Here is a 14178-nt window from a genome sequence, read left to right as displayed (position 1 = left end):
GAAGTGCATTCTTTTGATCAAAAGTGCCCGAGTTAAAAAACAGGAGTTTGAAACAGGAGGTAAGACAGGAGTCTTCATTATTTTTTTTCAATCACTGATCCGGAACAAGCTTGCAGCTAATAAAGTTGGAACTCTTGATATATAGATTCAGTGGTGCAGCAGACGCTCTCATCTTAGTCTGCTCACCCCAGGGATAGTGAGAGCAAGACGCTCTCAAACGAGTCGGCTCTCCCCAGGGATAGTGCAGCCAGGCAGGGTCCTCCCAGCTCTCGGCTGCTGCAGACACAGCACAAAAAAAAAAACAGGACTCCCACCCCACCCCACCCCCCTAGGCGATTGATCCAGGGTTGCACCGATCGCCGTTAAGGGGTCAGGAAGGAATTTTTTCCCCCGATCGCTGCAGATTGGCACAGCACGCCTGGGGTTTTTCGCCTTCCTCTGGACCAATCGGGGAGAGAAGACTCAACGAGTGACGGCTCACTTGGACAGTCTTCCACCCATCACCATATAAGACCCCCCCAATCAACATTACTTCCCTGCGTTTTTTTCTGCGACCATGAGTTACCTAAAATACTCTGCAGAAACTATCCGGGAACTAAAACCATTTGCCTCTATACTCCCAGTTGTCACCAAAAAAGCTCTAAGGAATGAGCGACTGTTGAGAATCAATCGACGATCAACCGTCAAAAACTACGCGCAGGCACCCCAGCCCAAGCGCATAATATGCGCTTTGGTCAACACAAGATCGGCAGTAAAACACCGACAAGAAATCTATGATTTCATCCTTCAACACGATCTAGACTGCCTCTTCATCACAGAAAGCTGGCTGACAGCCGACTGCAACACCATTCTAGCAGAATTGGTGCCAGCAAATTATCGCATTCAAATGCAAAACAGAGTGGGGCAAAGAGGGGGGGGCCTGGCGGTGATCCACAAGACTCACCTCTCGATCACCAAACCAGTCCTTCAAAACTCCCTTCCATTCATGGAAACCCTCACTCTGCAACTGCAAACAAATCCCCAAGATACGGTCCATATGCTACTTTGCTATAGACCACCAGGCCCAAAAACGCACCTTCTCACTTCATTGACTGAATTCATCTCCACATATACCCTAAACATCAAACACCTTTTGGTGCTTGGGGATTTCAACCTCTGGGCCAACTCCTCGCTGGACCCCGTAGCCGACGCCTGCATCGACCATCTGGAAGGATTAGGTCTGCAGCAACTAATACAAGGCCCCACTCATGCCTCAGGCCATACGCTCGATCTCATTTTCAAACAAGATTTGGAAATTGACGTCCTGGGAAATGAGCCGCAACCATGGACCGATCACCATGCCATCAAATTCACAATCACCAAAAATGCCAGCCCAAAAAAACGACAAAACCGGTGACAACTCACTGGACTAGATCTCAGAAGAAGCTCCACTCGGAACTCTTCAAAACAACACTAGGGAACAAAATAAAAACAACCCAACAAAAACAAACAGCCACAGAAACACTTGACGCCATCAACAAGGCGCTACTACAGTCAGCTGACTTAGTAGCACCAAAACGCAAAACTTGCATCCGGAAAAACAACTCCAGCTGGTTTAATGACCAGCTGACGTTGCTAAAGCAAGAGCGTAGAAGAGCAGAAGCTGCGTGGAAAAGGTGCTCTTCAGATAAAAACCACACCATTTACAAGATAATAACAAAGAAATATCACAAAGAAATCTTCACAGCCAAAAAAAATCATTTCTCCAACATCATCGCAAATGCCCTTAACCGCCCCCGAGAACTCTTCAAGCTGGTCACTCAGACTATGAATCCAGCTTGTTTAGAGGCCCCCAATTCTGATTCACAAGAATTTTTCAACGAATTATCGGATTATTTCATTAATAAAATTGAAAAAATCCGTGAAAGTATTCAGCAAAATGGAACCGTCACCAACTCCCCCCCAAATCACAAACCTAATACCCACATAAATCCGTCGCAACCACCAAAATTCACTCTAAAACCCATTTCCATCGATGCCACTAAAAACATCATCAGGACTCTGCGTAATAGCACAGCACCCAATGATATCATCCCTACTAAACTGCTGAAAGAAAGTGCCGATATACTGGCACCAGCTATCACGCAGCTCATTAACCAATCATTCAAGGAGGGCATGGTGCCCACCTTGCTAAAACAAGGTACAATAAAACCAATTCTAAAAAAAACTACCCTCGACCCCAAAGACCCAAACAACCGGAGGCCCATAACAGCTCTAAATGTCTTCTCCAAGGTAATGGAGAAAGTAGTTGTACAACAGCTGCAACTGCATTTAGACACCCATAAATTACTCGATCCGTTTCAATCAGGCTTCCGTCCGGGTCACGGAACAGAAACGGCGCTGCTTAAAATATGGGATGACGCTCTAGAGGCCGCAGACGAAGGAGAATCATGTCTCCTGATACTGCTGGACCTAAGCGCGGCTTTTGACACTGTAGACCACAGACTACTACTGGCTAGGCTAGCTGAAGTAGCCGGAGTCGCTGAATGTGTTTTACCCTGGTTCTCCTCCTTCTTGGAAAACCGATCGCAAATAGTGAAACTGGGGTCTTTCACTTCTGAAAAACGTACGGTGTCATGCGGAGTCCCTCAGGGATCTCCCTTATCGCCCGTATTGTTTAATATCTATCTTCGCCCTCTCTTTGAAATCATCAGTAACCAGAAGTTACTTTACCACTCCTATGCAGACGTGCAAAATCCAAAAGCAATAGAAGAAGGAAAATCACCGCTCAAGGTGGGTCTGCTATAGGGTCATACACAGGTGTAGGATTCCAAGGGTGCTGGCAGTGCACTAGGCAAGCATGGGCGTAAAATGAAGGATGGATGGCCGCACTCCAAACCAAACAGGTTGTCTTTATTTAAACGAACAGCAAAACATACCAGATCACAGCAACAGAAACAGGAGGATAACCGACGTTTCGCACTGACTTAGTGCTTATTCATGGCCATGAGTGGGCACTAGGTCAGTGCGAGGCGTCGGTTGTCCTCCTGTTTCTGTTGCTGTGATCTGGTATGTTTTGCTGTTCGTTTAGATGGAGACAACCTGTTTGGTTTGGAGTGCGGCCATCCATCCTTCATTTTACGCCCATGCTTGCCTAGTGCACTGCCAGCACCCTTGGAATCCTACACCTGTGTATGACCCTATAGCAGACCCACCTTGAGCGGTGATTTTCCTTCTTCAACTGTATTTCCGCATCTGCAACAAAAAGGATCATTCTCTTGGACTAGAGAAATGCCTCACTCTAATAGATAACTGGATGACAAACAGTTATCTTAAACTCAATGGTTCGAAAACAGAACTTCTCCTGTTTCACGCTAACCGGAAAAATCCCCCCCGCGTCAACATGGACTCCCCCACCCATTCTGGGTAAAACTATCACCCCTAGCACCAAAGTCAAAAGTCTCGGAGTCATTTTCGATACCTACATGACAATGGATGCACAAATAGGGTCAGTAGTCAGCGGATCCCACCATCTGCTGCGCCTACTACGCAGACTCACGCCCTTTATCCCGAAAGAGGACATTGCAGTCGTGGTGGGAACAATCATCAATTCCAGACTCGACTACGCAAATGCCCTCTATCTAGGACTCCCCAAATACCAAATCACTCGTCTGCAAGTCGTTCAAAATACGGCCGCTCGACTAGTGACTGGGAAAAAGCCATGGGAATCAATCTCACCTTCACTGAGATCCCTTCATTGGTTGCCGGTAAAAGACAGAATCACTTTCAAGGCACTCTGCCTAATACATAAGTGTATTCAAGGCAACGCCCCCAAATATCTATGCGAAAAAATAAAAGCCCATAACCCCAATCGCATTCTGCGATCCACCAATCAAAACCTCCTCCAGATACCCAAGGCCAGATACAAGTCCAAAGGAGATCGAAGATTTGCAGTCCAGGGACCTCGCCTGTGCAATGCACTACCAACCACCATCCGACTGGAGTCGGACGACTTGGCCTTCAGGAGAAAGATTAAAACCCATCTCTTCTGAGGTCAAGGGGTTCCTTACCCATGAAATGGATACAGCGCCCAGAGGCGATTCAGTTCGCATGTGTTGCGCTTTACAAGTCTCTCTCTCTCTCTCTTCAGAAACAGCTCCTATGGAACAGTCCATAACTGTCTTTATGTGTTGTGCTTCTCCACATGTGCTGCTTTGCCCCTGAGTGACACACCACCACCATTCTTCAGAGAAAGCTTCCATGACACCATTCCGTGTCTTCTCCTTTTTGGTATCTTCACGACAGGGTGCAATACAGGCCAGGGGTGTCCATTCACTCACCATTCACCAGCACAGACTCAGAACCACATAGCAACCAGCTGTTAGATACAGAATCTAGAGGAGGGCATTACTCACCCGTATTATTAAGCTAAAATACACATATGTCACACTATACCATCACAAATCAATCCATTACCATAATATATGCATATTTTTTCATCGGACAAACTGATCGTGTGTGGGCCCCATCGGTTTGTTTTCCATTGGTGAAAAAAAAATAGAAGATGTTTTCCATTTTTCCTATGGATAAAAAACTGATAGAAAAAAACGATCGTCTGTGTGGAAGTCCATTGGTCAAAAATCCATGCATGCTCAGAATCAAGTCGACGCATGCTCGGAAGCATTGAACTTAATTTTTCTCAGCACGTCGTAGTGTTTTACGTCACCGCGTTTTGGCACGGTTGGATTTTTGACTGATGATGTGTAGGCAAGACTGATGAAAGTCAGCTTCATCGGATATCCGACGAAAAAATCCATTGGATTAAATTCCATCAGATATCCGATCGTGTGTACGAGGCTTTAGGCTGCTCACTCTCTGGTTAAGACAGAGATTCTTCTCCATTTCTCTGTGACTCCATAGGATCTCAGTCTGGTTCTTTCTGCAATTCAGAAAAAACCTTTGAAACCAAGACATTCCTCTTTACTTTCACCTACAAGGTAGTGTTTCTTATAACGATTACCTCTGTGAGGTGAGTGTCTAAACTGGTGATAACGATTGATCCCTGATACAACCTCATGGCTAACTGTTTGACCCAAATCATGGGAGCATGCAGAGAGCTGAGAAACAAACTGCTGCTTCCTTCTGTGTCCAACCTCAAGAGGAAGAGGTGGATCCTGTAGGGCTTCCTTTATTAACAATATGACATCACAAACATAAGCACATTTGATTGGTTCAATCTAAACAGTTCAGTCTCATTTTACCCGCCCCCCTGTGACGTCTGTTCTTTGCACACGGCACACATCCTCCGCAGTAGGAGGAAGGGGTTGGAGACATCTGGTTTTGATATTTAGTCTTTTGTCCTCACTCAAAGTTTAAGATGTACTTGTAACTCCATAATCTGTTTCTTCATTTTAAGGATAATATCAGTATTGTAACATATACCCATACATACATATGCATATATATCTTATATAGATCAAGCAATAAAAGGAAATAAAACAAATAAACAATATAATGAAGGAAAGGCAACATTTGAGTAGCTCAGGAGGAAAGTAACATAACACAAAAATATTCATTTTAGTGCATTCCATCACACTTTTCTGATTCTGCATACATTTTGTTGAGGCCCAGTACTTCCTTCTTGCCCAATGTAGTTTGTACTGTTCACTTAGCCAGAGCATTATGTTTCTGTCCCACTGTCTGTCACCAGTTCACTAAATGGAAAATTCCCTCCATTGTCTGGATGTGGTTTGGACTGTGGGAATCTATCTCTCTATCTTCCCTTTCTGTCATTCCAGATGTACCATAAGGGTACAATGGATTCTTTTTTACCATCTTTGGGTGGCCTAGGCAGACCACAATTCAAGCTGTGATGGAATCGTCCCAGACTTCGCTTGAGTGCTTCCGTCAGTATACCAGTTCACACAGTCTGAACATATATATACAAGACTAGCCGACAAAAAGCTTGTATGAAACTGGAACGTTTATTGAACAAACTCACACAGAATATATACCCCACAGGAGGACATCCCCATCCTGATCATATTATCATATTACCCTAACAATACAAACTGCACACAGGAATATAATTACCATAGCTAAACAACCAACATATACTAGAAACATTAAATGATTAAACGACTAGCCACCTGGACACTCAGAGGTCTCATTCCAGGTCAGACTTGCCGGCATTGAGTTTACAAAGTAGAATACACATTATTACAAGTAAAAAGACATCGCCACATTAGTTGGCTAGCAGACAATAGGTGTGTTAATTAGCACAATCAACACTGGGTGAAAGAGGTGGCTTGAGCTAATGAGATTACCATCTGGTATTTGCCATTGTTCAGCAGTCATGGCTGGTAATGTGCCATCTAAGCATTTAACATGGATCTCAGGCCTAGACTCCCAGGCCGCGTAAACACGGTCGGACAAAACCGATGAGAATGGACCGAGGTTCAGTTTCATCGGTCCAAACCGACCGTGTGTATAGCTCATCGGTCTGTTGTCCTTCGGTCCAAAATTTTTAAAGCATGCTTTAAAATCGAACCGATGGACCGCTGCCCGATCGGTCCAAACCGATGGTTAGTACAGAAAGCATTGGTTCAAAACCCACGCATGCTCAGAATCAAGTCGACGCATGCTTGGAAGCATTGAACTTTGTTTTATTCAGCACCTCGTGTGTTTGACGTCACCGCTTTCTGACCCGATCGGTTTTTGGAACGATGGTGTGTACGCACATCAGACCATCAGGCCACTTCAGCGGTGAACAGATGGAAATGGCCCGTCGGACCATTCTCATCGGTTTGGAACGACCGTGTGTACGCAGTCCCAGAGTCTGTGTGTTCTGGGGAGACACAAACCATAAAATCAGAATCAGAAACAAGACCAATCCAAGGGTCCCCCGGCCCAGGCACCCACTTTCAAAAGAGTAGGGCCCATATTTAGAAGACAAGAGGCTAGCCTGCAGTACCCTCCAAAACTTCCTGTCCCAGGTGAGTCTGCCACATTTCTCCCCCTTTAACCACTTGACAACCGGGCCTATTTTGGCACTTCTCTCCTTCATGTAAAAATCACATTTTTTTGCTAGAAAATTAATCAGAACCCCCAAACATTATATATATTTTTTTTAGCAGACAGCCTAGGGAATAAAATGGCGATCATTGCAACTTTTTTCTCGCACGTTATTTGCGCAATCATTTTTCAAACGCCCTTTTTTGGAGAAAAAAAACGGTTTCATGAATTAAAAAATAACAAAACAGTAAAGTTAGCCCAATTTTTTGGGATAATGTGAAAGATGATGTTACGCCGAGTAAATTGATCCCTAACATGTCACGCTTTAAAATTGCGCACACTCATGGAATGGCGCCAAACTTCAGTACTTAAAAATCTCCATAGGCGACGCTTTCAAATGTTTTACAGGTTACTATTTTCGAGTTACAGAGAAGGTCTAGTGCTAAAATTGTTGCACGCGCTCTAACGCACGCGACGATACCTCACATGTGGGGTTTGAACGGCGTTTACATATGTGGGCGGGACTTGCATGCGTGTTCTAAGCGCGAGCTACCAGGGACAGGGGTGTTTTAAAAAAAAAATATTTTATTTTTATTTTACCTCATTTTTTTTCAACGCAGTACACCAGATTGCACAGATGGTTCCAATTTTTGCATTGTAATGTGCAGAACACATTCATACATGGCCTTTAAAAACAGCAAGAAATGCAGTATTTTGTTTCAAGAGAGCCAAGTGTAACAAATATATGAATGTAAGCCCTAAAGCCTAAGCATGGAAATCATATTGTAGTTTGGTCCTAACCATACAGGTGAGAAATAACACACCAGAGTAAGTTCAATAACCTGTACCGTAACCCTTTGGAAGAAGACGTTGATGTACCCAAGGGAGTAGTGGAAAGAAATAGTATAAAGTCCTGGTGCCCAACACACTGGCTGCTTGCTGTATGCAGTCTAATGTGCCCTTGTCTGGATCCATCACCTGTTGGGTACTTGTGGGCAAATTGCAAAGCTGCAGCTGGATCCTGGACTGGCGTGGGGGGGGGGGGGGGGGGGGTTGTTACAAAACAACGACCACCAATGTCCACCAAATGGGGGTAAATAGCACTGCTACTAAGAACTAAAGCATGAAAGGAAGGAGGGGTTGCACTGACACTGACCATCAATTCGGTAGGGTGGCAGTAGCGGTATTGCCACAGACATTAATGCTGGGGTTTTTTAATCTGGTCACTGACCTCGATGCTGGGCGTTTTTACTGCATCCACTGACATCAATGCTGTGAGTTATTATGGCAGTCACTGATGCCAATGCTGAGATTGCAAGTCAAAGTAGACCTTTTGGGGCAATATACTCTCTCGGTAGAGAGAGTAAGTCAGACAGAGACCCTAGCATAAATCAGCTCAGTTATAAAAAAAAGTCCGGGGGACATCTAATAAGTTAGGTTTGGCTAGAAGGTAAAACATACACCTAGGACTGGAGGCTTTATTCCATTCAAAGTTCTACAAAGCCTTTGTTCTCCAGGACCAGACCCCAACAACTCTGGGGGGGGGCAGCACAATAGCTATGCATTTTCATGCGTTGGGGTGCATTGCCTGAGCTAGACAGTTAATTCACAGTGAGTGGGCTGTAATGTACCTCAATGCCTGAAAATTGTGGTCCTGCTGTACTTTTTGCAACATACCACAATGCATACCGAAGAGAAAGTTGGAGCCATTATTGATGTTTATCACCACAGTAAAAAAAAAAAAAGCACAGCGTTGGTGTCAGGAAATTAAATAACCCTCCAGCATTGGTGTAGTTGACCACACAAATAATCCCCAGCATTGGTGTCTATGGATGCAATAAAAATCCTTAGCATCTGTGTCAGTGACCACAACAATAACCCCCCAGTGTTGTTGTCCGTGGATACAATAAAAAACCCCAGCATCGATATCAGTGGACACAATAAACCCCCCATCAGTGGTGTCGATAATAATGTCCAACAATGACACCAGTGACCTCATTAATAATTCTCTGTATTGGTGTCAGTCCTCATCCCACAATAATGTCAATTCATGGCCATTTGCAGTGCTTATAACCTCCTCCTTTTGCATCTCCTGCAATGTTTCCCAAATGCAGAGCTATATAACCCCCTGGCAGTGTTTTTTAACCTCTTTCTCATTGGTGGTCAGTGGTAATGTTTTTATTCCCCCCTTCCCTGGCATTGGTAGTGGTAGTCAGTACAGTGGCATTGAAAAAAAAAAAAAAAAAAACCTTCCCCATCCCCAGCATTGGTGGTCAGTAGTTGTCTACCTGAATGCAAACTCCCACACAATGAAGTTGGGGCTATACTTGTACTATATGCCACTCTGCAAAGTCCCCCTAGATGACCAACAGGTGAAGGACCTAACTCAGGAAATGGCAAGCTGGCTACAGAGAGCCAGAGGGCCACGTGTTGGGCACTAGGTCTAACCATAAAAAATAAAACTTTTTGGAATCGTATTCATTGCCTTCTGCCTTTGTTTCTTTCTAAAAGAAATTAAGAATTCCATCTAATGAAAATCATGTAAGTATTACATTTAAAAACAAATTCATCAGAAACCATATTGACATGGTTAGAAAAAAAAAGAAATAGGTATAGGCTTGTTCCTGAAATACGTTTCTAAAGTACTCTCTATAGTGTAAATGTAATTTATGAATCTGTACTGTGTCTGATAAAGGCAATTTTAAAACCATGTTACACCCATTTTTAATGTCCGCTACTTCTTCCTACCGAAACGCGGTGCTAAGGGGACAACAATGCGTGCGCTCCTGAGCCAGGTGGTGTACAGCGCCATGCGCCCACTCTCTTCTCACAGAAGTTTGACTGACAGCAGCAGAATCCTATGGCTCCTGCTGCTCTCAGTGTCTCCTTTGGGAGCAGAAACATGGTGTCAAGTAAGTGTTTAGAGATGAGGAGGGGGGAGTTAGTGGGGTGTTTTTCATCTTAATGCATGGTAAGGTAAAAAAAACAGTTTGAGTTTAGAACCACTTTAAGAATTCACTAGATGAATAAACATGTTCATTTTAAACAGTTAGTTTAGTTTGGTGTGCGTGTTTTTTTTTTTTCACCTTAGACAAGTAATTCCCAGGCACAAGAAGACATTTCACTCGTCTTCTTGAATACCAGGGAAAGAAATAATTAGCATCTCCCAGTCTGTAATGATGAACCCTGTGTCCTGTTGAGCCAGTGGGAATTGCCTTTTTTTTACATCTTTTCTGAAACAAGTGCAGTTGACGCTGTGTGTTTTGGGTGGTTGACTATTCTGCATGCAAAGCAGATAAGTTTGAACTCAAAGACAGCTCTATTTTAGCTTTGTATTGTTGGAAATTTGGAATCACATGCTGGATCATTTTCTCATTCACGTTGTAGTAGGATGCTATACCTCAATAGATTTCCCAGCTGCATGCAAAGCCATTGCAATGTCGAGGTTATAATGTCATGCACCCCCAATAAGTCTGTATTGATAACATTTCATTATGCATTTCTGAAAAGTGAAAGAGAACTAAAGACATCAGGGTTTATTTACTAAATGCAAATCCACTTTGCACTACAATGCACAGCAAGTGCACTTGGAAATGCACTTGGAATTGCAGTCGCTGTGAATCTGAGGGGGATATGCAAGAAAAATAAAGAACAGCATTTTTGCTTGTAAATGATTGGATAATAAAATCAGCTGAACTTCCCCTCATTTCAGATCTTCTCCTCAGATCTACAGCGACCGCACTTCAAAGTGCACTTGTAGCGCAAATGGATTTGCCTTTAGTAAATCAACCCTTATATGCCACTTGAGGCAGAGTGGTGTTAAAGCTAATAGTTTTCCTATAAACTTGAAATTTAATGATAACACTCCTTAAATGTTGAAAACAGATGAAAGTCATAAAGTAAAGCTGGGTCCTGCATTTTTTTTTTTTTTGTGCTCACTGTTATTTACAATCAATTTATCACTGGGTGTCATCTATTAATGAATTATGCCACAAATGACCTAATTAAATGCACGTTTGAGTTTAATTTAATTGCTGTCACCAGTGTAGTAACTGGCACACCCATTGCAGTCACCAGTGTAGTAACTGGCACACCCAGTATGTCAGTTTCAGTTCATTAGGTTCAGACCCTTGGCTCTCAAACACTGCACAAAACCCTGGTATCTACAGTAAAGTTAACGTAGAAGTAAAGCCTTTTCTGCATACATGTAGGCTATGGGCTAGATAGCCCTGCGTAAGTGCGCAAGTTCCGTATTCAGAAAGAACTTGCGCCCTAAGTTACGGCGGCGTAACGTATGTGCTCCGGCGTAAGCCCGCCTAATTCAAATTTGGATGATGTGGGCGTGTTTTATATAAATTTAGTGTGACCCCACGTATTTGATGTTTTTTTCGAACGGCGCATGCGCCGTTCGTAAAAGAATCCCAGTGCGCATGCTCGAAATTCCGCCGCAAATCCTCAATGCTTTAGACGTGAACGTAACTTACGTACAGCCCTATTCGCAAACGGCGTAAACATTTTGACGTCCATACTTAACATTGCTTACGCCTCATATAGCAGCAGCAACCTTACGCCGGAAAAAGCCTAACGTAAACGACGTAAAAAAATGCGCCCGGCGTACGTACGTTTGTGAATCGGCGTATCTACCGAATTAGCATAATTCTCGCGTAAATCGACGGAAGCGCCACCTAGCGGCCAGCATAAATATGCAGCCTAAGATACGACGGTGTAAGACACTTACGCCAGTCGGATCTTAGGGAAATCTATGCGTAACTGATTCTATGAATCAGGCGCATAGATACGACGCCGCAACTCAGAGATACGACGGCGTATCTGGAGATACGCCGCCGTATCTCGTACATGAATCTAGCCCTATATTTTGATGATAGAAAATACTGCGATGTCCCTTCTCTCATAAGACTAATGCCACGTACACATGATCATTTTTCAGAATGAAAAAAATGTTGTTTTTCAAAAACGTAATTTAAAATGATCGTGTGTGGGCTTCACTTAATTTCCAGGTTCTGAAAAACGACAAAATTTTTTTTGAACATGCTGCATTTTTTAACATTGTTTTAAACTATGTAGTTTTTCGGGTTGTAAAAAATGATCGTGTGTGGGCTAAAACGACAAAAAAAACCTGCGCATGCTCAGAAGCAAGTTATGAGACAGGAGCGCTCGTTCTGATAAAACTACCGTTCATAATGGAGTAAGCACATTCATCACGCTGTAACAGACAAAAAAACGCGAATTGTCTTTTACTAACACGGAATCAGCTAAAGCAGCCCAAAGGCGAATGGAACTTCCCCTTTAAATAGCCGTTGTACGTGTTGTACGTCACCGCGCTTTGCTAGATCATTTTTTTTAAATGATGGTGTGTAGTCAACATCGTTTTAATGATGAAGTTGGGAAAACGTCGTTTTTTAGACATGCTGAAAAACAACGTGTGTACACGGCATAAGACTGGGATGCCAGTTCAAGCGCGTGTAAAGGCAGGTGTCCCAATACTTTTGGCTATATAGTGTATAAGCACTGGTGATGGAGGGGAATGCTGACATCATAGCGCTGGAAGGGATCACATTGCTAGGGAAGTGCACATTATGAAAAAAAAAACTTCTTTGAGTCTAAAGTTTACATTTAGTGTGTCACTTTTTTTTCCAATATAAGCCCAACCATGTGCTTTTTTTTAGGTTACATTTACACGGCTAAACGCCACCTCTGGACACAGCAACATTCCATGCTATAGCTGCATGCAAATCAACCAATTAGGAGCAGTTAGTTTGTGTATGGCCAAAACTCCACAAAAATGCCACTGGCAGATTCCCGGCTGGCTAGATGAAAGAGTAAAAATCTGACAGCTGCCACTGACACCTGCAGCTTTTCACTGCACACAGCATGTGCAACTGTGCTTACAACTGCTGCTAATTCTTGCCAGTGGCTGCCCGGTCACACATGAACTCCTGTGTGATTGTAGCTATAATGTCCCCCAGGAGGTGTCAAAAAAAAGGAGCTTGGGCTGCGATTCTCATAGTTTAGAGCCTTCCATTGCAGTCATTTATTTTTCCCACAAGTATTCCGGATTGATTCCAGTGTCATTCCACCCAGAAGACTGAGGACATACTGTGAGTGCAGGAAATCATGACCCAAACTCCTGAGAGAGCTTCACTACAGCTCCCTACATTCCCTGTAAAGGTGCAGACATGGCACTGACTTCATCACTTCAGGTCCTTCTTTTCTTGAGCCATCATGTGACAGACCTGAACACTTTAGGAAGAGGAATAGAGCAAAAGATACTGCCTAGGGGGACAACATCTGGAGCCCAGATTTTTAGCCCGGGTTTTAAACTTATTTGCTACTTTCTTTTAGAAACATAGCAGAGCCTTCTTAAAACTGAAGGTATTTACAGGCCATTCCATCGCCAATCAAAAAAAAAACCAAGGGGTTTGATCCTCATTTCAAGTGACTGTCTTCTGATAAAATAAACATGTACCTTGCAAAAGAAGTGGTCTAATATTTACATGTTTGACCTGTCCTATTATTATTTTCACTTGTTTAAAGAGTTTTAGCTGTCAAAGAATCTTCAGTTTCTGACACACTTCTGAGTGTTTTTTCGATGTCTGGTCCTCCAGTGCTGTAGTTTCACCTGCCAGCTGTTACTTCACCAAAGGACACAGTAGCGACATAGGGCCCAATGGAACCACAGCATGCAGCAGTTGTCCAGACATCTGACTGTAACACTGTGCATTGTTACTGTGATGCAGATCTTTATTTTGTCCACAAGATGGCAGTGTTTAGCAACTCTGGTTATCATAAGAGTGCTGAGGCGGAGGGGACTTGTATACTGGAAGCAGAACTTTTCCCTACAGTTTAGCTGAGAGTAAACTACACAGCTCAGGATGCAATTGCCAGGGGACGGAAGCAGATAAAATATGACGTCCTATTGGTCAAAATGCATGAAGTGGTTCTTCTGATACACAATCACGCTACGAGCCGCAGTCTTATCAACATTTTACACTAATGTTTGTTTTTATCTGTGTCTGCAAGTACATTCTTAATAAAACTTTTTACATTATCTAATTGTACTTCACTATGCACCTTTTCATCTTTATCTTGTGGGTGCATACCTTGTGATTGGCGAGTCAAAGTAGAGTGTGACCCTTCGAAATACTTGCTAGAGAGCTGCCATTG

The sequence above is a fragment of the Rana temporaria genome, chromosome 1 (genome assembly GCF_905171775.1).
Source record: "Rana temporaria chromosome 1, aRanTem1.1, whole genome shotgun sequence".
NCBI classification, from domain to species: domain Eukaryota; kingdom Metazoa; phylum Chordata; class Amphibia; order Anura; family Ranidae; genus Rana; species Rana temporaria.
The sequence above is the reverse complement of the archived record's forward strand: the minus strand, read 5'-3'. Positions refer to the sequence as shown.